The sequence below is a fragment of the Mesocricetus auratus genome, unplaced genomic scaffold, assembly GCF_017639785.1.
Source record: "Mesocricetus auratus isolate SY011 unplaced genomic scaffold, BCM_Maur_2.0 Super-Scaffold_100006, whole genome shotgun sequence".
Taxonomy (NCBI): Eukaryota; Metazoa; Chordata; class Mammalia; order Rodentia; family Cricetidae; genus Mesocricetus; species Mesocricetus auratus.
The window spans coordinates 45,275,403-45,300,224 of NW_024429190.1; the positions used below are offsets into that span (position 1 = coordinate 45,275,403).

Sequence of the window (24,822 nt, forward strand, 5' to 3'; positions counted from 1 at the left end):
TGAATTCTTGGGACACGGAGGCCTGGAGTCATTCCCCTTAGGAACTCAAACAGAAAATTAACTTGCTCAATATGTTTCAAAAAATCAAAATGAAACCCAGATTTAATCTCAATCAGACACAAAAAAAATTTCAGAACTTCAAAGGACACCACAAAAACACCAAAGTAGAAACCACAAAGCAAGCGTTGTGTCGTTTAGGAATCAGAATGAACTTGCATTGCAATGTGAATAGGGCCACAATTTTATGGGCTGAATAGCAAAAGGGACACTAATCATTTCCTAATAGAGGAAATTATGAACAAAATCAATCCTCAATAAATAGGCCATAAAGCTGGGTGGTGGTGGTGCACGCCTTTAATCCCAGCACTCTGGGGACAGAGGCAGGTGGATCTCTGTGAGTTTGAGATCAGTCTGGTCTACAAGAGCTAGTTCCAGGACAGGTTCCAAAGCCACAGAGAAACCCTGTCTTGACAAACCAACAAAAAACAAAAAACAAGAAATAAATAGTCCATAAGTATTATTAAGTGTATACTGATTGTAAGTATTATCAAATGTATACTGTATCCATAACTATTATCAAACATATACTGTATCAATAAACATTATCAAGTGTATACTATATCTATAAATATTATCAAATGTACACTATATCCATAATTATTATCAAATGTATATTGTATCAATAAGTATTATCAAATATACACTGTATCCATTAGTATTATCAAATGTATATTATATCAATAAATATTATCAAATGTATACTGTATCTATAAATATTATCAAATGTATACTATATCTGTAAGTATTATCAAATGTATACTGTATCTATAAATATTATCAAATGTATACTATATCTGTAAGTATTATCAAATGTAATACAGAATCTCCATAAAAAGCAATCATAGCTCCTCTACTGCTACAGAGCCATACCTTGGCTCCAGTGATCAAAGACACTCAGACAGATGGTGTTAAAGAAACTGATACTGAATAATATTGAGGCTGACAATTTCAACTTCCAAAAAGCAAATGAGGCAATCTTCTGACAGCAATTCTTCAAGAGCTAAGAGATTAAGAAGTCTTGGGCTGGAGACATGGCTCAGAGGTTAACAGCACTGACTACTCTTCCAGAGGTCCTGAGTTCAATTCCCAGCAACCACATGGTGGCTCACAACCATCCATAATGAGATCTGGTGCCCTCTTCTGGCTTGCAGACATACATAGGGCCAGGATGTTGTATTCATAATAAATAAATCTTTTTAAAAAAGAGATTAAGAAGTCGTCACACATTAGCATTAATTATACTAGTAGCTATGACAACATCTATATGTTCTAAATATCAAAAGCCTATGCAAGAAGGAATGGAACCAATGCTATTCTCAGAGATCAGTCTACAATTCTTTTTCTGTAAGTCAAAACAGTATCTATCAACCCTCCAAATGTGCCAAAAATAGTATCATATTAATCTTTATCTTCACTTGAAACCTCAGTCCCAAAAAACCAAATAAGCAAGATAATAAATAAGCATGGAATAGCCTGTGGATATTTTAAAGACATAAAAACATAAACAATGGCATTTCTAGAATATATTTATATCTCCTTTTTGATGTTTTCTAGTTTTTCTACAATTAACACGTGATTTCCACAATTATAATCTTTTAAAGAGTATGAGAATACAAAACAAGAATGGGATATCTATCTATAGCCACTTTCTCTATAGATTACCTTTTACCTGAATAATAAGGTATAATAAAGGAAGTATTTATTCATCTAAACTCAGTGCAAACTGGTCATCCCTGATGCAAAATTTTAAAATATTCTAAAACCTAAAATGCTTTCAATGCCAACATGGCACCATAAGTGGAAAACTCCTCGACATGAAACTTTGTTTCATACAGAAAATTCTTCAAAATAATGCATAAATTTATCTTGAGGGTACACATATGTAGTATTATGAAACAGATTAAATTTTTGTTTATACTTGGATCTTATCCTCAAGATCTCATTATACAGATATCTCAAAATCAGAAAAAACTAGGTATGTGAAACTCTCCCGGTCCCATGCAGTCCACTGAGAGGGCATTGCTGTGTAGCACTTCACTCAGAAATTCAAAACCCCAGTGTCCAGTAACACTTCAGGGCTGACAAACAAACAAAACTTTCCTAGAAATGTATTTTCTTGCTCTGTTCCATGAAGCTACCACAGACAGAAAATTCTATATAAACTTCGCTCTCAGTAATCTCAGGCACGCCCATCCCTTAACTAAAAGCACCTCCTAGGAAGAGTTGGAAGCTTCACAGTACCACGGCCTTTAAAGCATCCCAAGAAACAAAAACACGGTGGCATCATCTTAATCTGGGGGCCTTGGTGATCTCACCTAGAGAGCCCAAATCCACAGGGTTCAAATACCTTCCCTCTGCCATCCTCCAAGGAAGCAGGCATCTGGGTCCAGCTCACTCTGGGTGCCCCGACTCTGACCCTGTACCACTGGGATACCTCAGCATGCACTCTCGGAAGTAACACGCGCATGAGTCACACACACCTGCTAAATTTGTATCAGCAAAATCAGAATAGACAGGAATGCGTTCCACTGAAACCGAAATTCAGGCAGGAAGAAAAGAGAAGACTCGACGCCAGGCTTTAAAAGCCACAGCTCTGCTCGCAATGCTCTCACACAAGGAACAATGGCTGCACTGTGCACTGGTGGCAGGTGCCCTCAACAGAAACTGCCTGTCAAGCTGAGAGCTTTCTGGTCCTAGCACTGGCCTTACTGATAACAGCGTTAAATCCCCCTAGTTCAAAGCAAGACAAGAGGTTTTCAACGAGATAAGACTGTGCTGCACCACGCCACCTGCAAGAGACAGGAAAGACATGTGATCTCCTGTTTTAGGACTATGTGATTCATATTGTGCCTCTAGAATCGTCTCTTAAGGGAAAGACGTTTGCAGGTTGGAAATTGGAGAAAACAGGTCGGTAGCTAAAGGAAATAAACAATGATCTCTGCAGCCTTGGAAAATGAGTACCTTTTTTTCCCTTGCCTTCTGAATGATTTCTCTGAAACAGAACCACCTCTGCTTCTGCTAGCTGTCCACCTACAAGGTCCATTACATGAGCCTCCGCTGCCTGAGGTTTTCATAAGTTGTGCTGGCTGGGAGAGCCAGGGGGCAGGCAGATGGCAATAACCAACTCAGAACCGCCCTGAAAGGCCTGTGATGAGGCCTTCTGAGCAAGCCCTTCCCCTGCTGTGTCACGGGACAACAAAGGCCTCAACTGTGAGGGAACCACACCAGGGATGATGCAGCCCCTCTTTGTCATTGCCCAGCAGAATACAATGGCTCCGCCTGGACTGAGATGAAAAAGAAAGGGGGTGGGGGGGGGGAGCTTGCTTTCTGCCCAAAACAGCCCTTAACATCTTCACCATCCATTTCCATGGCTGCACCCAAAGAGAATACAGCAGGGAATGACTCAGTTCTAATACTAAAGCCCAGTGTCCACACAAGCAATGACACCAGAGTTGTGTGACAAATCATGTTCTGGTAATGCTCTACAGTCATTTGTTAGAGAATGACACCATTTAAATTTAGCAGTCTGGTCAGAACTCTGACCTACCAACCAAACTGGACAGAATCTTGGTAAAGTTACCAGTTATCTTACTCAGCAGATGACTAAATAAAAATAAGAATGATGTAAGATAAGGCGTTGTGAATTCATGGTGTCTTTATTGTGTGTTGTTTGGTTTGGGGCTGCAGCTAAAAGTTTTGACAAAATGTGCACCCAGGAAGTGCTGCCCTTTGAGGACCTAAATGTCTGGCCAGCATTTCTCTCTTCCTTGTCTGATGTTCCATGGGAGATTTCTGCTTCATGGGCCAGATTCCAGATATGTCAGCAGAGCCAATTCATCACTGCTAAATTTCTATCTCAAAATGACCAGGCATGCAAGACAAGAAAGAATAGCTGGAGAACAGTCCTCTCAGAGCCATGAGAGCTTCATTTTAAGAACTCAGCTTGTGGCCTTAGGTGATGGCTCACTTGATGAGTGAGTCTGATGAGCTGAATTCAACTCCCCAGCATCTGTGTGTTAACAGGAATGTTCTACTTACTCTGACTGAAGTAAACACTTTATTCCTTGTTTTAATCTTTAGGCACATTTAACAGCAAACCAAATAGCCTCCACTATATGAAAGGCAAATTAGAGAGAATACTCTGTGTGTGTGTGTGTGTGTGTGTGTGTGTGTGTGTGTGTTTGTGAGTGTGTGTGTGTGTGTGTGTGTTGACATGGAATACAACACTCCTCCACAATCCCTCAGTTACCCCTAAGGAAAAAGAAAGCATGCTGGAATCCATCCAATAACAACTCTAGTTTTAAGAAGGAACATATCAGTTATTTTAGAAGCATTTCCTGCCGACATTTTTAAGAGTAAATATATATATATTGGATTATTTATTTTAGAAACTAAACTCAAGTTCAATTTTTAAAATGCCAAATGGCTGTCTTAGCAAAGTTTCTATTTTTAAAACTCTGTTTTACTTAATTTTTTTTTTTTTGGTTTTATGAGACAGGGTTTCTCTGTATTGTTTTGGAGGCTGTCGGTCCAGCCTGGCCTCGAACTCACAGAGATCCACCTGCCTCTGCCTCCTGAGTGCTGGGATTAAAGGCATGAGCCACCACCACTCGGATGTTTTACTTAATTAAAAAAAAGAATGAAGGGTTGAAAACTAGGCTACCCAAGACACAGTCATCCCTGTTGTCCAAAAATGCAACATGAGTTGGAAGGAAAAGAGCTGGTGAGAGAAAAAGAGAGATATAGAATGCCCACACATTAGTGTTTACAACTAATAATTCACACACCTGAAACATACTGAGAGCCAGTCTTCAACAGGCACAGCAAGGAAGAGAACATCCAACCAAAAGCAGCCAAAATGTAGGACAGGAAGGTAGCATGAGATAGCTTGCCTAACATTTCTGAAGCTCTGGGTTTGACTGATCCCCAACATTGAAAAAGGAGATGGGAGAGTGGACAAAAACGTGACTAAGATGCTATTCAAGTCCAGAGCCAGGATGCCCAAAACCATAAAGCCAGCCTGGCAGAGCAGGTCAAGGGCAGAGTCTAGGAATCTGTATTACCTCGATTACCACAAATAATCAAATAGTGTTGATGCAGCCGTGGGAGCCACTGACTCACTGCATTTCCTTGTTGAGGGAGAAACGGTACTGAAAGGTTCTTACTGCAATAGCAGGAGCTGTCTGGCTAGTGTCTCTCATTCTTCGTCCGTACCCACCCTGCTGTAGGAACCATTACAATGCCTATTTTCGAACAAGCAAATTTGTCACGGGATGACTTGACCGTTAGAAAGCTTTTAAATCAAGGGCCTAGGGTTTCCAACCAGTCTCACCAGCCACCATGTCTTCTTGGCACTCTGACTGAAAACTCTGAGCAGGCTAACAGTGTCTTTTCTACTACAGGCTAATGATATCACAGGACAACTCATCTTACTGATTCACAACAAATACTAGTTTAAGATGGTTTAAAAAATGAAAACTGTACATTAAATCAGATCCAACCTTTATAATAAATGGAGTCTACTTAAACCCTGCTAAAGTGTTTAGTCAGGTCTGCAGCTCTTTTTATTATCTTCTAAGGGCAGAGATGTAGTTCAGCGGTAGAGTGCCTAACTACCGCCCTGAATGGCTGGGTGGTGGGGGTGGAGGGAGAGAGGAAGACTAGCATGCCAATGAATCACTCCTCGAAGCCCAACCCAAACATAATTCCTTCATGAAGCCCTCCCAGATACCCCGGCACAAACTCTTATTGGGGGCTTTGCGATTTCGGTGCTTCTCCCACTAAAAGCGCAAGTGATGTTCATTTTCAAGATTCGATTGTCTTACCATATCCACACCTGCAGTACCTTACCTCCTCATAGTGCTCAAGCTGCCTGTCTGCCTTCCGGTTTCCCGCTACCTCTCTGGGCGTTCTTTTATGGGTTCCTTTCCACCTGACTAGAATATGAAAATGTTCAAGCAGCTTCAGCCTAACTTGTGAGGTTGAGTACTGGCTGTCACACTGACAGGATCTAGGATCAACCAGCAGGCAAGCCTCTGGGCATGCCTGTGAGGATTATTTAGCTTACGTTAGTCTCTAGCCACACCTGTGGGGGATTATCCAGGTCAGGTTGACTGAAGTGGGGGGACCCACTTATCTGTGGGCAGCAGCATTCCACAGGCTGTCGTGATGGTAAGTTAACTTGATAGATGGCACCAGGATCTCTTGAGGGACAGGCCTCTGCATGTGCTTGTAGGGAATTATACTGAGTGGGCTACCTGAGGTGTGAAGATACACTCACTCTAAGCAGCTGTCCTTTGGCTGGGATCCGGACTGAACGAAAGGAGAGCACTGAGTGGCAGCATTCATTGTCTTTCTCTGCTTCCTGATGGATGTGACAATGAACAGCTCTGTCAGACTCCTGTACCTTTGACCTCCCCACAGACTGTACACTCTGGAACTCTGACCCAGGATAAGCTCATAGGTACAATGTGATGAGCCTCGTCTCCTGCCACCAAGATAGACCACACCATCAAACTGAGAGGCAAAATAAAGCCTTTCTCCCCTGAGTTATCTTCACTGGGTATTTTATGATACAAACACGCAAAGTCACTGAGGCTCACACCTCCTCACACTTCATGCAAACCTTCCTAGAGACATCAAATGATGGCCAGGCCCGACTACCAACTGTGCTCTGACGAGTTCCGCCTTCCCATCAGCACACACACACAGTCATTTCACCCTTCACCAGGATGTCCCATGCCCCAAACTCTTGCATTCCTAGCTGGACCACCCTTGGCATGTCTACATCCTGACAACAATACCAAAGTTCAGAGGCTTCTGTGACCCTCAAACTCTAACCTGTGTTATAGCTGCTCCCACAGACATATTCCTCACATTTTTAACACAACACTGAGATGTGTCTTATGAAAAACTGACTTTTTAAAAAATGGTACGGCTTTTCTTTAAAATATCATGGTGGCCTTAAAAAAAAAAACTGTCATCCTATAGCCAATGCATGTTAAAGACCATCTCAGTGCATGCTCTCCTCCACTGCCTATAGCAAGCAGTGTTGTCCTACGCAACACTCTGAAGGTGGAAATGTACCATTTCTGTGCTGCTCGTTACAGCAGCCACTGAATACATATACCCTGAAATCGTGATGAATGTGATGAAGTGAATTTTTAAACTTGAGTTTTTCTGAAAGAGATTTCCTGGTTCCTTTCTCACCACACCTTTCAGCAGGACAGGCCTTCTCTGAGAAGCCACTGCCTCCTCCCTGAAACATACACTGTGGTGGTTTGAATAGGTATGACCCCCCCCCTCAACAGACTCAAGTGTTTGAATGCTTGTCCACAGAGAGTGGCATTATAGGAAGGGTGACCTTGTTGGCCTTGTTAGAGGAAGTGTGTCACTGTGGAGGTGGACTTTGAGGTCTCGTTATGCTCAAGCTCAGGCCAGTGCCATGGTCTCCTGCTGCCTGTGGATCAGTATGTAGAACTCTCAGCTCCTTCTCCAGGACCACGTCTGCCTGCACATCACCATGGCCCACCGAGATAATAATGGACTAAACCTCTGAACTGTAAACCAGCCCCAATTAAATGTTTTCCTTTATAAGAGTTGCCATGACCATAGTGTCTCCTCACAGCAATAGAAATCCTAAGACACGGCCCTTTAAGAAATCCCCCACCACCACCCCCTGCCACCCCTTAGTTTTTCGAGACAGGGTTTCTCTGTAGCTTTGGAGGCTGTCTTGAATCTGGCTCAGTAGACCAGGCTGGCCAAGAACTCACAGAGATCCGAATGACAATTCTGACAGCACAAAAAACAACAATAATTTCTTTAAGGTGGTGTTGTTACTTGCAGTACCAGGGATCAACCTCAAACATACTTACTTAGCTAAAGTAGGTTTGCATGTATGTTCTGATCTTATTAAAAGTACCTAGGATAATTTTAATTATCAAGGCCAAATAAAAATAGATGAAACAGAGCTGAAGTCTGAATCACGAAATCTGCTAAATGAGGGTACATGACACAAAGGAGTTTTAGACTACAGAAAGATATAGGGAGGGTAGAGCTTCCCAGAAGCTCAGAACCAGCACTGTCAGAAACGAAACCATGTTTTCAAAGAACAGTTTAATTTTAGTTAAGCAAAATTATCTGTCATGATAAATTAATGTTAATTTGAACTTTATTGGTTTGTACTCTTGTTTGAATTTACTCCATAAATTTTTCATTGGTTTATAGTTATGGAAGAGCTAGAAGTTTATAAACCTGGTTTTATGTACGGGTATATTTAAGGTACATCATAACAAAATTATTTATTACTAAGGATTTATGAGCTTTCTTTTTCTTCTAAATAAAGAGGTGCATGAATTACTGAGGTTTAAGGAACACTGGTCTTTATATACTTGACCATCTTTGATACATTTGTCAAACTCTCCATAAACGAACAGAGAGACAGAACAGAATGGCACAAGCAAGCCATTCCCCTGCAGCCCAGTTCTCCAGCTCCATGAATCATGTATCACTGGTGGGCATTTGGAGGCGGCTTGTCCTCTCTTTCCTCCAACTGAAGTTGTTTCTAATATAAAAGATGACTGGAAAGACTGCTTAGCCCTGCTCCTGCCATCCCCCACTCGGACTAGACTCTGCTAATTAATCCAAATGTACCTGGCAACAGCACAACAGATACCTGTCAAACAAACAGAAGTCCTCGGCCGGAGGAAGCCCGTTTCCTGGCGGGGTTCACTAGCCGGGGAAGGAGAGGAATGGAGCATTGTTTTTTGGGTTTTTTGTTGTTGTTGTTGTTGTTGTTTTTTCTGAATGGGTACAAGGAGCTTGTAACCATTTCTTTTTAACTCTCAATTTCTGATTCTTTAGGGAATGTAGTCCCTTCCTCTTCCAAAGGGTTCATTTTAAAGTCCTGCTGCCAAGATGCAACTTTTTGCAACATACTTGCCCATATGTCCACGCCTTATGCTTCTCTTCTCACTGGTCCCCCTAATCACAAGAGAAAGGTCACAGCATTCACACATCTCCCTTACTGCAGAGAGAGGGGCACTTGACTGTCTGTTGCCTTGAAGACAATGGCAGAGACCTTGCCAGCCAAGCTAACGCTGAATAGGATTTAAAATGAATGTGTTTCTGCCATTGCTAAGTTGTTTTTTTTTTTTAATTAATCAAGGGACAGAGAGGGAGCTCAGTTGGTCAAGTGCTTACCTAGCAAGCATCAAGACCTGAGTCTGATGCCTAGAACCCAGGTAAAAATGGTGGACATGGTGACTTAGTATGTATAATCCCAGTGTAGGGAAAGTAGATACGTATAGAAAGTAGCCAGCCAGCCTAAACTAACTGATAAGCCCCAGGGCAATGAGAGACCCTGTCTCAAAGGCAGTAGACAGTACAGTACACCTCAGGATGACACCCAAGGTTGTACTTTAGCCACCACGTGTGACCAAACTGGGAGTGGGGGAGACTATGGCAAATGAAACGGCTCTGGGGATAAAGACACTGTATCTTGGTGCCCTGAATCCAGCACCTGTAATCCACATACAGGGAGAGGGAGAGAACCAATTCCAAAGTTATCTGCTGATGTCCACATGTGCCATACTACGTGTGCTTGCACATACTCACACTCAAACATTAGCAAGAACAAAAACACTAGTCAAGTACAATTTGACATTTAGTAAGAATAAACCGAAGATACCCCTCACGTATAAAACCAACTTATATTTAAATACAATTTTAATGAAAGTTTCTCACATTCTGGAACCTAAGGTTAAGATCTGACTTGGAAATTTTTTTGGTTTTAATCACAGTCCCTTCAGGAGCAGGAGAGTGCAATTACCTTCTGGTCGGAAGAGAAGCACAGAATATCCCGGGGGTTTGGAAGTAAAATGGTGCCCTCGGGTAAGTTGGTTCAGGGTGAGTGAGCAAGCGAGGACAGCACTGCAGGTCTGTGGTGGTTTGAAAGAAAACGGTCCCTAAAGAGAGTGGCACCATTGGAGGTGTGGCGTTGTTGGTGTAGGTGTGGTCTTGTTGGAGGAAGTGTGTCAGTGTGGAGGCGGGCTTTGAGGTCTCAAGCCAGTGCCCAGTGAAACGGCTCACTTCCTGTCACCTGCACAAGATGTAGGTCTCTCAGCTATCTCTCCAGCACCATGTCTGCCTGCACACTGCCATGTCCCGACGTGATGATAATGGACTCAACCTCTGAACTATAAGCCACCTCATTGTTGTGCTCATGGTATCTCTTCACTGCAATGTAAACCCTAAGACACAGTCTAAAGGCTGCTTGTGGGCAACTCTGATCCAAGTGGGGTTGTTTGGTTTGGCTTGGTTTGGTTTTCCAAGACAGCATTTCTCTATTTAGTCCTTGACGTCCTGGAACTCTATAGACCATGCTGACCCTGAACTCGGAGATCCTCCTGCCTCTGTCTCCTGATTGCTGGAATTAAAGGTGTGTGCCACCACTCAGCCCAGGTGATATTTTTAAAAGTGAGGCAAACTTTTGTACATTTTCTACCTAATCTTCTTCTGAGATGAAACCGAAAAAAGAACAAGAGAGTCCACCAGACAACCTGCCCAAACAAACCAGATGGAGACAGATGTGGAGTTGGTACTCAACATGTAGAAAGGTGATAACATTCATAAACTCTGGCCTAATAAGCAAATGCTGAGAGTTGAGACTAAGAATGCTTCCAACAACCCAACACAGAAATGGAGACATTACCCCATAAACAGATGAGACCAGGGTACAAGCTAACACTGGAAATACTTATTTAGTTAATTAAGAAATTCGTCCCTTTACCCACCAACATGAAACTCTAATTAGTAGGGCAGGTCACATTCTGCCTGCGGCACTTGTATCTTCTAGCATGCATGATGACTGAACAGGGAACAGAGTGCCGTGTATTCTAGAACAACACTCACTGGAAACTCATCATCAGTAGCTCATAAAGTAATACACATAGTTTCATTGATTCTTCTCAGGACTCAATTTTGAGAAACTACAAACCTTATCCACTTTAAACCAGGCAATTTTGCGTATAGCTACTAGATAATACAACTGGGAAAACCACTTAATGAGGGGACAAATAAGAACCACAATTGGGGCACTCTTAAAAAGAATTAATCATAGCTAAAAATACACATTGTAACTTGATGACCCAGACATGATAACATTTTTTAAAAAAAGCAAAAAATATCCAACATGGAAATCCTTCAAAATAAAATTATGAAGTTGTAGACAGATGTTTCCGTCCCACCCAATCCTGCAGCTGGTCAGTCCCAAGAAAAACACAGAGAACTATATTAAACTGCTTGGCCTATTGCTCAGGTTTATGACTAACAAACTCTTACAACTTATATTAACCCATAATTCTTATATGTTTAGCCATGTGCCTAGGTATCTTTTCTCAGTAAGGCATTCTCATCTTGTTTCCTCTGCATCTGGCTGCCACTCTTCTCTGCCTTTCTCTTCCCAGAATTCTCCTAGTCTGGTAGTCCCGCCTATACTTCCTGCCTGGCTACTAGCCAATCAGCATTTTATTAAACCAGTATGAGTGACAAATCTTTACAGTGAACAAGAGCATTATCCCATGTCATGAAGTCCTGCATGTACTGGGCCAGGGTTGATGCACTCGTGTGCCTGAACCAACCCTTAACCCATCTTCCTTCCTTCAGTCATTCATTAACTCACCTGTTTACCCATTTTTCTTCTTTCATTTTAAAACATCTGACATTAAGAAAACCCCCATGCCACAGTAGGGGAAAGTCATTTGCTGAAAACACAGAGTAATTGATTATGGAATGGGCTCTAGACTCAGAGGGAAACGAATTCAAACCCTGGGATGCTCTCGAAATGTAGCAACAACTCTGTCCTCTGTTAAACGGGGATGGTGGCACCCGTCTTGCAGTGGAGTAAGAGTGAGGAATGAAATGTCTCAGAGCACTGAGAACAGCACCCAGCCTCCAGCCTCCAGCCTCCAGCCTCCAGCCTCCAGCCTCCAGCCTCCAGCCTCCAGCCTCCAGCCTCCAGCCAGGGTCCCTTGTACTAATTTTTCACATCAGCTGCATCTGCCTGAGGACTCCACAACTTGCTGGTTTGGGCAAGCAGATCTAAAGCACATTGGCCCAGATTCCACATGGAAGCCCTCCTCTGACACCCAGCACCATGCTAGCTAAAGCACGCAGGCCCAAACATTCTCCACAGGCTTTCTAAAATGGAGGAAGCAGGGTTTGATCTACCCATGGGATTCAGCAAGAAATTACCCCTAGTTGTAACACCAAGAGCAAGCTAACCCCAAACTCTTTACCAACTGGTGGGAGAATAACCAGAGGCAGAGGCTATAAATTTGTTCTACCAGCCGCACTGACTACCAGCCCCACTGACTCAACAAACACACACAATTCCCTAGTGCATGGGCAAGCATCCTCCTGAAATGTGAATGGAGCCTGGAATAATGCAGAGTCTGCGTTACCAGCTACCAGCTTTCATCAAGTTTCCACAACCCACAGACAAAGACTGCACGCTCCAACACCTATGTCCAAGGTAATCCCACATCAAAAAAAAAGAGACGTGGATATATGAGTCTAGGGCACCAAATCTAGAGAGTGACCTTGGACATGTCCCACAGGAGGCATATAACATCACCTAACTTGTAGAACCATTATAAGAACTAAACGGATTAATATATGTAGAAGGAGCTGGGTTATTGTCACTACATACTGAGGCAGAGATAACAAGTATATAAGCTTTCTGTCTTATCCAAAAAGGACTCCATATCCCCAAGAAGACTAACTCGAAATCCAGTTCTAATAGGAAATGTCTCCAGAGCAAAGGCTTGTATGTTAAACACCTGGTCCTGAGCTGCTGGAACTCATCTGAAAGGTTCTGGAAAGTTTAAGAAGTGGGCCTACCAGGAATAGATGTGCCAGCTGAGGCAAGCTTTGGAGGTTATACCTGCCCTGTCTCTTCCCTGGTCAGCTACACTCTGACAGCTATAAGATGAAGAATCTCCTTTGCTACACACTCCAACATCAAAGGCCAAGCAACTATGAAAGGAATCCTTGAAACCATAAGCTCAAATAAATACTTCCTCTTTCAAGTTGTTATCCAGGGTATTTAGTAGTGGCATCTTGCCTTGCCAGCAAACTTGTAGTGGTGACCACACCCTTTTGGCGTGATTTCAGGTGCAGACATGACCCATTATAAGGTAGAGGAGACATGACCCATTATTAGGTTGTGGAGAGCATCGGAAGGGCAGAGTCTGCATCTTCAGGAGCAGGAAGACCGAGGCAGTTTTTTTCTCTTATCTGTGTAAGTGCTTCCTTAATAAACACCTATTTATCATTTATCTTGGGTCTGGTGGACTCACTTAAACCCTGCCTTCAATATTTTGTCACAGTGAGAGAAAAGTAATGAATATTATTAGTTGTACTAGTAATGAATATTGTTAGATGTATCAGTGACTTTTCTATTGCTATGACAAAACACCACGAGCAAGGCAACTTACAATGAACAGTGATGGGGCTTGAGTTTCAGAGAGTAGGAGTCTATGCTGGGAGAGCAGGAACAGCTGTAAGCTCATATCTCCATCCCAAGCAGGAGGCAGAGACAGACACTGAAAGTGCTGCCAGTCTTTTGAAATCTCAAAGCCCTGTCCCTGTGACCCACCTCCTCCAACATGGCCACACCTCCTAATCCTCCTAAAATAGTTCCAACGGGGACCAAGCATTTGAGCCTATGGAGGCCGTTCTCATTCAACCCACCACCACAGAGACCCAAGTTCTGCCAACAGTATCGTGCTGAGGACATACTAAGCAGTCACTGTGGCTTGTTGAAGGAAGGCAGCAGCTCTGAGCTACAGCAGCATCTGCACATCCCGGAAGCTTCCCCAGAGGTACACGTTCAGGTCTGGAGTGTAGAATGTGCATTTTCACGAAAAACATCATTCTAATGCCCAAATAAAGATTAAAAAAAAAACTATACAGAAGCAAGTCCAAACTCTTTGAGACAAGCCTTCACAGGGGGGTGGTCTAACAGGTACCCATCACAAAGACACCTTTTGCAACCTGTTAGCTGCTGTCTGGAGTTCCTTTAGCATCAGCTTCCCAGGACACAACTCAGAACTGCATGCTGGGCAGGAAAGGACCAAGACTGGGCATCCACGGTGTGCCAGGTCCTTTGTGTGTCTTCCTCGCTCCCTGCTCCCCACAGTTGCCCCCTCCCCACAGCCACTCCCCCACAGTGACTATATATACAAAGGGGGAGAGATTCCCCAACAGAGCAGATTCCATCTCTTCCCTGGTCCATGACACAGCCACTCCCCCCACAGTGACTATATATACAAAGGGGGAGAGATTCCCCAACAGAGCAGATTCCATCCCAGATGGGTCTTCCCTGGTCGGTGACACCCACTTCTCCGTATGCTGAACCAACAACAAGAGTTTAAAGAAGCAAGGAGGACCCTACCGCTCTCCTTCCTTGTCTTCTCCAAGATGGAATCTTAGGGTCAGTCTCCAAGTCACCAAGCCTTAACACTAAATCTGTACAAGACAGATGTGGACCTTAGATTATCACCACCCCCACCCCTGCCTGCCCCACACTCCCATAGATGAAAAGAAAGGGCAATGAATGGATGAATTCACAGAAATTGTCAGATAAAAATAATCTACATTAAAAAATGCTACTTTACTATGAGGTTCAAAGATCACCATATACACAGTAGTAATAGTAGCTAACCATTACTAAGCTAAATCGGTGTCAAAAACACATCACTTCACAGCCCCTGAGAAACGGATATTACGGTTCCCGTTTTTTTTAATTCAAAAACGAAAGTGGAAGAAGATAAAACCAACTTTCCCAAAGACCCACCACTTATGAACAGAAGGGAAAACCTGAGATTCGGTATACCCTTTCACACACCCGGTCTAGTCTAATAATCACGACTTGACCTGTGGTGTCAGGGAAAGAGAGGGCTTCCCTTATTAGGAAATCTCCTGATCTGTAAAATGCCTGGAGTTGCAGAAGAGGCAAAGGGAGAAACAAAGGGATGTGAAGATTCTTTAACTGGAGTCCCAACTCTGGAATAAATAAGACACGCCTGTAAACTGATTTCCAGCTTAATGGATAGAAAATAAACAGACAGAAGCAAGCAAAGAAAATGTTATCAAGACAGGGCATTGGAGGGGAAGCAGTTGGTTTAAGCACTAAAGTGAGTAAAAGGAATCACAGGATGTTGCTTCAGGTGGGGAATGCTACCAGGAAACTCAAGGGTGAAAGCCAAAGCCAGCAGGTGACTCAGTGCAGGAATACAATGGCAGGGTGACAGGATGCTCTAAGGAATGGGAGGGAGAGCCTCACAGGTACTGCCAGCCAGGCCAAGAAGCTCATCAGGCCTTGGAGAGGAAATGACAGCAGCTGCTGGTTAAGGGATTAGTCAGTGCTGAGGAACACCAAGCCTGCTCCTATTTCCTCTGCCTGCAAGGGGCACAGGCTTTCCTTAATGGAGGGGTTGACTCTGTCCATGGACGATAAACTAGAGCAATACTCTTCACAGAACACACCCTAGACAGCACGCAAGACCCAAGGTAAGACTCCCGATACTAGGTATGGCAGCAGAAAGCACCTGTAGCCTGGAGACCAAGGTTCCTGGCAGAGCTCCACCCACAAAGCCCTGGCCAGGCAAGCCCTCCAGGGACTCAGAAGAGCATGAGCATTGAAAGGAGGGGGGCAGATGGTCTCTAAACAGCTACGTTCTACAGTTCTGCAGCCAAACATGCTTCTCTGTTGCCTGGGTCCTCTTTTACCAGAGGACAGCAATGAGCCTTTCACTATGTCCCTAGCTAGAGGAAGGGAAGGAAGGAGAAAAGGGATAGAGGGACAGAGGAGGTTGAGAAGAGAAATTAAAGGTGATGGATGCACTAAACCTTTGGTATTACAACACCTGGAAACCCAAGCTACTTGAAAAACTAATAGAGAGCCAACGTAGCTGTTACTTCCCGGAAGGGGTTGTCCAATGGCACATCTGTAGCTGGGGGCCTGAATTCCTGAACCAGAATTCTACCACTTAACACATGAGAAGCATCAACTAAGGTCAAGACGACCCAGCCATACTGCAATGGAATGCTTATTTGCTGTGACTGAAATTCCATCAACTCCTGCTCTCCGGTGCACGAGGCGACAGCCTCAGAATCCCCATTTGATCCTGAAGCCTTTGTCTCTGCACCTAGATAGATCCAACGTCTCTCTCAAAGAATAGTCTTTCGGCTGAGCCCTGGCAGAGGGGACCCACCCTGCCAAACACTATTTACCCAGGAGAGTATTCAAGGCCCAGAATGCTGAACATGGGGCTCCCTCCATCAGACAAGCAAGCAAGGGGCAAGGGCTGTGATCTGAGCCTCCCAAATCAACTTCTTGCAATTATGCAAAAAAAAACAAGACCCATATCTTCTCACAAGAGGGGGTGGGGAGGGGGGCTGGAGAGACGGCTCAGTGGTTAAGAGCATTGACTGCTCTTCCAGAAGACCCCAATTCAATACCCAGCACCCACATGGCAGCTCACAACTGTCTGAAACTCCAGTTCCAAGGGATCCGACACCCTCACAGACATACATATATGCCAGCAAAATACCAATGCACGTAAAATAAGAATAAAAAGTTTAAAAACATGCTTTTATTTTAAAAAATTCCTTCAAATGGGCAAAAATAGTAAAGACACACACAGACTCGAAGACACATCAACCAGCTTCAACCACTATAAACTGGTGGCAAAATCTATTTAAATTGCCTACATACGGTCAGGTAACCAGCACTCAGATGGCGGGAACAGGATTAGGAGTTCCAAGGGGAACCTCTGCTAAATGGAAACTCTTAGGGTGGCCTCAACTCCATAAGAAAGCCATGTACAAAATAAACAAATAAATAAAAGATAATTAATTAATAGGTGAGAGGGAGAGAGAAAAATAAAATGTTTGACTGACAATTCTGGAGATTCCAGTTGATGAGGCAACAACATGGCCTCCTTGCTGGGCCTGTTACCAGGCAGTGTATTACATCAGAAGTACATGGAGAGGTACAATTGCTCACCTCGTGGCCAAGAACCAAAATAAGACAGCCAGAAGAGCACTGGGTCCCAATCCCCCATGACCTAGAGACCTGCCCACACTAGACACATTTCTTAAACCTTGCACCCTACTCAGTACCGACAAAGGGACACCAAGTCTTGAGCACACAGGCAGGCTCCCAACTGTTTCAACAGGATTCTCTGCAGGGTCACAAGCCTCACATTGTCACACCTACAAAAATGAGTGACAATTTCTGATCAATGCCTATACTTCCTCATCTTTTACTGTGTTTTTATTTCCCTGAGATTTGCTGAACTTCTTACATCTTTCGCAATCTCTAGGTCCCCTGATCATTTCCCTAACTCCTTTTTTTTCTTCTAACAATGCATTCACAAAAATCGGAATCAACTGCCCTACAGACTTTTTCCCAGTCTAGATATACTGCTGATCCTCACATAACCCCGTGTTACACAAAGGAAGCCTTGAACACTGTCTCTCGCTCCACACACAGACACACACACTCCCCAAAAGAATAAATCCTAAATTCCAAAGTGTTGATTTAATTCAGTGACTCCGCCGAGCATCAATCACTAAGTCCCAAGGTAAATAATGCACAATCAATGAGGACGACAATTCCGGTACACAGGGGGGGATCTATCTGAGAAGGTCATGAAAGAAATTTCTGGATGAGGAGGGACCTAAGATAGACTCTGAAAATAATAATAATCTGGGTTCACAGTGTAATACAACATAAAGGATAGCTCACAGAATATTAAGGACAGAATGCCTCTAGCATATTACAAATCTACAGCAGCTCTGTTTTGTAAAAGATTGTGTGGGAAAAGAGCATGGTCAGGAAAGACTGAAGATCCACTGAGGAATCTGGGAACCAAGACACATCTGAGCAACACTATGTCCTGCATGACAGTCTCAGCAGCATATGAAAATGGACTCAGTTTGGATCACAATCGCCTGTCTGATCTCAGCCAAGGGGAAGGGCCAAAGAGAGAAGAAAGTGACATCATGTCAACTGAGTGCCTGAAGCCAGAAGGCAAGACAGAGTAGACACTGACCTGATTTCTGGCTATGTGGAAAAAGAAATGATTTTCTTAAGAGACGATGAGCAATTACTAGTGCTGGTCTCCAAAGTTCCCGGGTATGAAATTCACCCAAATGCAATGGTGTTGGTGGTGAGGATTTTTCTGAGCCCTTGCATACTCTGGATGTAGGAGTTTAAGAAAAGCATGATTCCCCTTTAGTGGAAAATCTTTGAGCCTGAAAATCTGAGACCAGCAATCCTCTCCCAAATTTCAAATACCACACTTCCGCCACGTCGTATTAAATCGACAGCAGACATAAACACTCACTAGTGTTTCAAAGTGGGAATGTGGAGGGAAGGAAATCAATTGAAAAGAAAGGTTAGACTTTCATCTTGTGTGAGCAGTGTGCTGTTGGACTCAGGAGCTATGTGGGGCTGCTGACAGATTACAATCAGGGCCACAAATTCCTAAGAAACTGACGTAGGACACCAGCCTCCTCTACCAGAGAGGGGACCGCCAGTCACTTGGCTTGCCTTTCATCTAATTAAGAGACCACCACTGTTTCTCTTCCTACCAGATAAGCACAACCCCAAGTGCCTACAGATCCTTTCTGGAATATGTTATCATGAAAAACACAAAGCAAAAGAAAGCCCTACAGAGTTCAGATTGCCTGAGAAAGTGAAATAGTATCATTCCTCCTTAAATGTTTGCTTTGAAGTAACTAAAATGGCTGTTTTATTCTAGGAATTTTTAAATCTGACAAGACACTAGCTTTAACACATCTATAAACAAAATTCCCATGTTTGAAGAACCAGCCGAAGGCTGTACTTTTAGAAGCTCCTCTTAACCCAAGAACATCCCCAAATGGTTTCTTACTGAGCAGATGTCCGAGAAGGCAGGTACTTGCCTACATATCAAAGAGAACAGAATGTCCACCTTCTGGGAATGACTCTGGGTTTTTACTTCCCTCTTTAACTTTTATTTTACACAGGATTTTAAGAGCTCATTTTTCTCTCCAGCCCCATTTATAGAACATATCACCATGGTTGTAATAAACCAGTTCCCAATTCTGCTTTCATTTTGCCTTGGCTATTTAAGTGTCTACAGTACATTCACATAGAGGAGAGAGTCTGAGACCCAAAATGTAGATATCCTCTCCCCTTGCAGCTGTATTATGTGGGTCAAACAACTCACCTGGTTCCCCACTAAACATTAGGGTCCAAAGATGTCCTAAGAGCTATCTTGACTCTCCAATTCTACAACTTAACTAGACATCCGCTACCCAATCCCATTCTGAAACCAACTACCCAGAATGGAACCAGATGCCATGGACTAAAGGGTTGAGACCACACATCTATCCCCACCGAGGAGGTTCCAGCTCCTCCCTAGTTACTGAAACTCCTAGCTTGAATTCAACCCAGGCTCCATAGCTCACTACAACAGCACAAAGAACTCGGGAAAACAGGCTTGTCCATTTATCATAAAGGCCACAACTCAGGGACAGTCAAATGGGAAAGGGGTGGGGGGTGACCGTCCAGAGGCCCTTCCAACCCCCATGCTCAGGGGTCTTTTACAGATGTTCCATCATGGAGGCATAACTGGTTAAATCATTCCACCCCTCTATCTCCCTGGAGGACCAGAATGGTGATGAAAGTTAGAACTTTCTAATCATAGTTCACGCTTTTCAACAACCAGCTCTTAACCTAATGCTGTGTGGCAACCACCTCCTTCCCTTGGAGTCACTTCACAAGTACAGAGAAGTCAGGAGCCAAAGCAAAACCAAACGTCAGAATGAAAGCATCTTCCAGAAGTCACAAGGGTTACTCCAGGCTGCCTCACCGCCCATTCCCAGCACCGTATACCTCCTAGCAGAAGTTCAAGGAACAGAATGATACTCTCAACAAGACAATGACATTTCTTTTGATCTCTGGGACGGACTTTGAGATGATCAAGCCGGTGGATGACTCAACACTTTGGAGTAACTGGGGAAACTCTTTCCCCACACGGGACCGAAGCTGCCCAACATTCTGGATATTACTAGAAGCAGTTTACCACACTGAGGAGAATCAGATAGAATAAAAGCTGCCAGGAGATGCAGTACTTCCCAAGAGTCCAGAACAAGGTTAGGTCCGGAAGCATGTACAATAGTGTGACAGAACAATTTTACATTTGTTAAATTCAGTAATCATAAATAATCAGCGTATACCACAGTGTCCCCTTATTCACAGGGGACATATTCTAAGACCGTTAGTAGATGTTTGAAAGAATGGGCACAAGAACAATTCTTATTATTAACTCTTTATGCTAAGTTGCTTCTTATACATGCATAAATAGAATAAAGTTTCCCTTCTTACCTAAAGAAAGTTCTTCACATGTTTTACTGGCATGTCTAGAGGGCTAGCACCATTCCCCTTACATCACTGGGGTGATTATTAAGTAAAATAAGGACTACCTGAACACAAATCCAACCATAGCAATTTAGTAACCAAGAAAGCTGCTTGGCAACTAATGAGTGGGTAGTATATGTAATGTGGACATCCTGAGCAGAGGGATGACTCATAGCAAGTGTAGGGTAGCATGTAGAGTCCAGACATGCTAAATGGAGCTGACTTTCAGCAAGCAAGTAGTGCATGCAGAGTAGACATGCTGGGCAGGGCTGACTCATGGCAAGGGGTAGAATATACAGGGTAGACACTGTAGATGGGGATGACTCCAAGTCCAGGAGGACCTATAGAAATATACAAGGTTTCATTTTCCCACTGACATCAGCACATAATTTAAAGCTTGTGAATTTTTTTGTTTCTAGAACTTTCCATTTAATATTTCAGGCCATGGCTGACCATAGGTAACTGAAACATTAGAAACTAAAATCACAGACGGGAGTGTGGTAGTGTTCTGCTAGTAATTCGTTTTCATTGTACAAGTGATGATCTGCACCAGCTGTTATTACTTTGAGACAGAGTCTCACTATACATACTCCAGGCTAACCTCAAATTCCATTTTCCTGCCTCTGCCTCCTGGACTGTTAAGACTGCAGCCTGGTGCTGCCACCATATCCAGATGACTTTAGTACCATGGAAAAACATCTTCTCCTGGGCTGAGTGGCCAAGAAATCAAAGCAAGACCCTGATCAAGCCTAAACCCAGATCTTTGACTGTTCGTTGTTGTTGTTGTTTGTTTGTTTTAACTATGGTAGGAACTGGGCTCAGTGATTAAAGTGCCCGGTAGACAAGCACCAGGACCCCCCAGAACTCACATAAATACGAGGTGGGCACAGTGCCCGTCAGAACACAGTCCAAGAATGGAGCTGTGCAAGGGGAATTCTGTCTGAGAGCTTGTGAGAAAACTCCAACAAAACAAGAGCCTTGTGACCTCAGTTTCTTCAAAAACATGAAATTGGGGGGGGGGGTGCTTCCATGCTCCTCCCAGGTGTGGCGGAGGAGTGAATTTACTCCGGCTATTGTTATGCATGTACCTCTATGAAAAAAATGTTTTTGCCATGTGAGGCTTGTCCTTGTGATTCAAGAGCTGATTCGTGTGACTCTACTTAACCCTCAGAGTATGAATTGTCTGATGCTCTGAACAAAGTTGGCTGTTGCATGAGACTTTAGTCAACCTCATTTTTTAGGCCCCACTCTCCCAGGTTCACACTGCCGACCAGAGCAGTAAACAGTGCACACCTGTAATCCCCAGAGAGAAGGGATCCTGGGCTAGCCAAATCAGCAAGCTCTGTGTTGGACTGAGAGAGCCTGCCTCAATTAATAAGGTGGAAGAACTATCAAAGATGAGTCATGACATAACCTTGGGCCGACTCATGCATGCACACCCAGGTTCACAGCCTCCAACACGTGTGTCCACATACACGCAAACCTGCATACACAGACACATAAACTCAAAAATGGAAATATTTTTTTTATTTATGAGGGATGTCCTTCTGTATATATGTGTCTGGTATTGGTTGATGAGTAAAATACTGTTTGGTCAATGGAGGCAGGAAGACAGGCGGGGCTAGGAGATGGAGGAGAACTTTGGGAAAGGTAGGCAGAAAGAGGCTGGAAGAATCCGCCATGGAGGGATTGGGAGGTTAGGAAGCACAAGGTGTTCTCTGGTAAGAAAAGGCCATGTAGAAATGCATACATGTCTAGAAACGGGTTAATAAGTAAGACAAAGCCAACCAATAAGAAGCCCTATTCATAGGACAACAGTTTAATAATTAATATAACGTCTCCGTGTGTTTATCTGGGGGCTAAGAAGGGACCTGATGGGACAAGAAACAGCAGCAACACACACCCCAGTGCACACACCCCCAACACGTGTGTCCACATACATGCAAACATACATACACAGACACATGAACTCAAAAATGAAAATAATTTAACGTTTTCTTTATTTATGGGGGTGATTCTTGTGTACAAAGTCATGCATGTGCTACAGTGACTATGTTGAGATCACAGGACAATTTTTGGGAGCCTGATTTCCCCTTTCACTCTGTAGCTTCCAAGGGTGGAGCTCAGATCAACAGGTGGGCACCGAGCACCTTTATCCACTGAGCCATCTCACCCAGTCACCATTTCTCCCTCTTTAGGTAGGTTAGCCAACACGACCCTTTGTTGCTTTAAATCTAGAACAGTCTATTTTTCTGTCATATCAAATCAAAACTATTTTACCTGGTATAGAGCACAAACTCAGTACCTGGCCAAAGTCAGGCGCATGAGGGAACAAAGACCAACCTATGAGGAGTAGAAAATTCCCAGCATGGCATAATAGCATAAATGGCCATGGGAAGCTGAAAGGAAAACCACATAATCAGATAAAGGCTTTTCACAGCCCTCAATTAAATGGCCACCTTGAAGGGTTTCCTTCCTCTCCAAGGTGAGCCCAGGCACACAGTCTTTGTTTCAGCAACTCAACACTTGGCAATTTGTAACCAAATGAGTTTGTCTATGACCAAATATCACATGGTGGGGAGTAATTACATTTTCCTAAATTGTTCTCAAAGCTTTACCTACTAGAGCTTCCAAAAAGGAGAACTAGAAAAATAACAGCTCGGAGGTGGGAAAGAAACAAGTTCTTTGAAAACAGCAGCAGCTTGGATAAGAGGCAAGCTTTCTCCAAGACGCCTCCACTTAAGGGCTCTCAGAGCGGAATTCGGGCAACCTCTGGCTGCCCCTGTATTTGTGCTAAAGTTCTGCAGATTGCTTTTCATACTACATTAACAAGATGAATTCCAAAAATGAATAGGAAGAAAGAAAACACTACTGTAGGTTTAAGAAGGCAGTAAAACTGAGAACTAGATATGGAGGTGGGGGAGGGGGTACAGAATGAACTACCAGTGAACTCTTTTAAAAAATGGTATCTAGTTTTGTTTTCTTAATCTAAGATGCTCCTAGAACACAGTGAGGTTGTGCTAAGTTAAATTTTAATTTATAACACATGGGTGAGTGGGTAATGAGGGAAACACCATGTTCCTGCAAACAACCCCTTACTCATGTTCTTGTACTGAGCCCTAATAAAACTCACTGGATTTTTAAAAACAAACAACAGCAACAAAAAAAATCCCACATACCCTAATTTCATCTTTGTGACAAAATGCCTTAACCAAAATCAACTTAGGGCCAGACATGCTGGCACATGACTTTAACCCTGAGAGGCAGGGGCAGGCAGATCGCTTAGTTGGAGGCCAACCTGGTCTACACAGTCAGTTCCTGGCCAGCCAGGGCTATAGAGTAAGATCCTGTCTTTAAAAAAAAAAAAAGCAACTAGACTGTGTTAAGTTGACAGTTAAAACTAATAGACATAATATGGGGGTGGCAGGGAATGCACATCAAAACTACTTTGAGATTTTTATCTTACAACCATCAGAATGGCTCCACTGCTGAAGAGAACATCTACACAGCTCACTGAACTTGAAGAAATTGAGCTGGTGCCTACAGAGAGCCTTCACACCTACTTGCTAGCATCTTTGGGTACAGGAAGGTACTCAGTACACTAACAAAGGAGAAGTGTAAACACCAATTCAGCCACAAATCCTGTGATCTACAGTGGTATCCTGCCTGCAGCATACACTAGTTCAGTGGTGGAACAAAGCTTGTGGGAATAACCAATCAATAACTGATTTGACATAAGGACCACTTCAGGAGATAGAACCCATACCCTACACTGCTTGGGTGACCAAGAACCTGAGACTAAATAGCCCAGGGACCTAGAGTAACACCAAATACCACTGTTCTAAAAAACAAAAAGTAACAGACAATAAAATGACTCCTAGTGACATTCTGCTGTACTCATAGAGACCGGTGCCTTGCTCAGCCATCATCAGAGAAGCTTCCTCCTATAGCAGATGGGAGCGATACAGAGCCCACAGCCAGACAGTAAGCAGAGAGTGAGAAACGTTGCAACACTCATCCCTAAAAGGGTTGTCTCCATCAAATCTCTCCCTTGGGGCTCAGGAAGAGGAGGCAAAAAGAATGTAAGAGTAGAGGAGATAGAGGACATCAAGAAAGCAAGGCCCTGTAAATCAGCAGGATCAGCACAGGAACTCAGAGAAGAGACTGAGGCAGCATGCACAGGACCTGCACAGGTCTGCACCAGATGCGTCCTAGAGCTGAAGGGAGAAGGGGACACGTACCCCATGCCTAACCCAGAAGACAGCTCCAACGCATAATCACTTGCA

General features: G+C 43.5%; 1 protein-coding gene across 14 annotated transcripts in view; it reads right to left on the reverse strand.

The window, feature by feature from the left end:
- Positions 1–24,822, reverse strand: part of Apbb2 (amyloid beta precursor protein binding family B member 2) — a 369,114-nt gene that overhangs the window by 239,404 nt on the left and 104,888 nt on the right. The window lies entirely within an intron of this gene.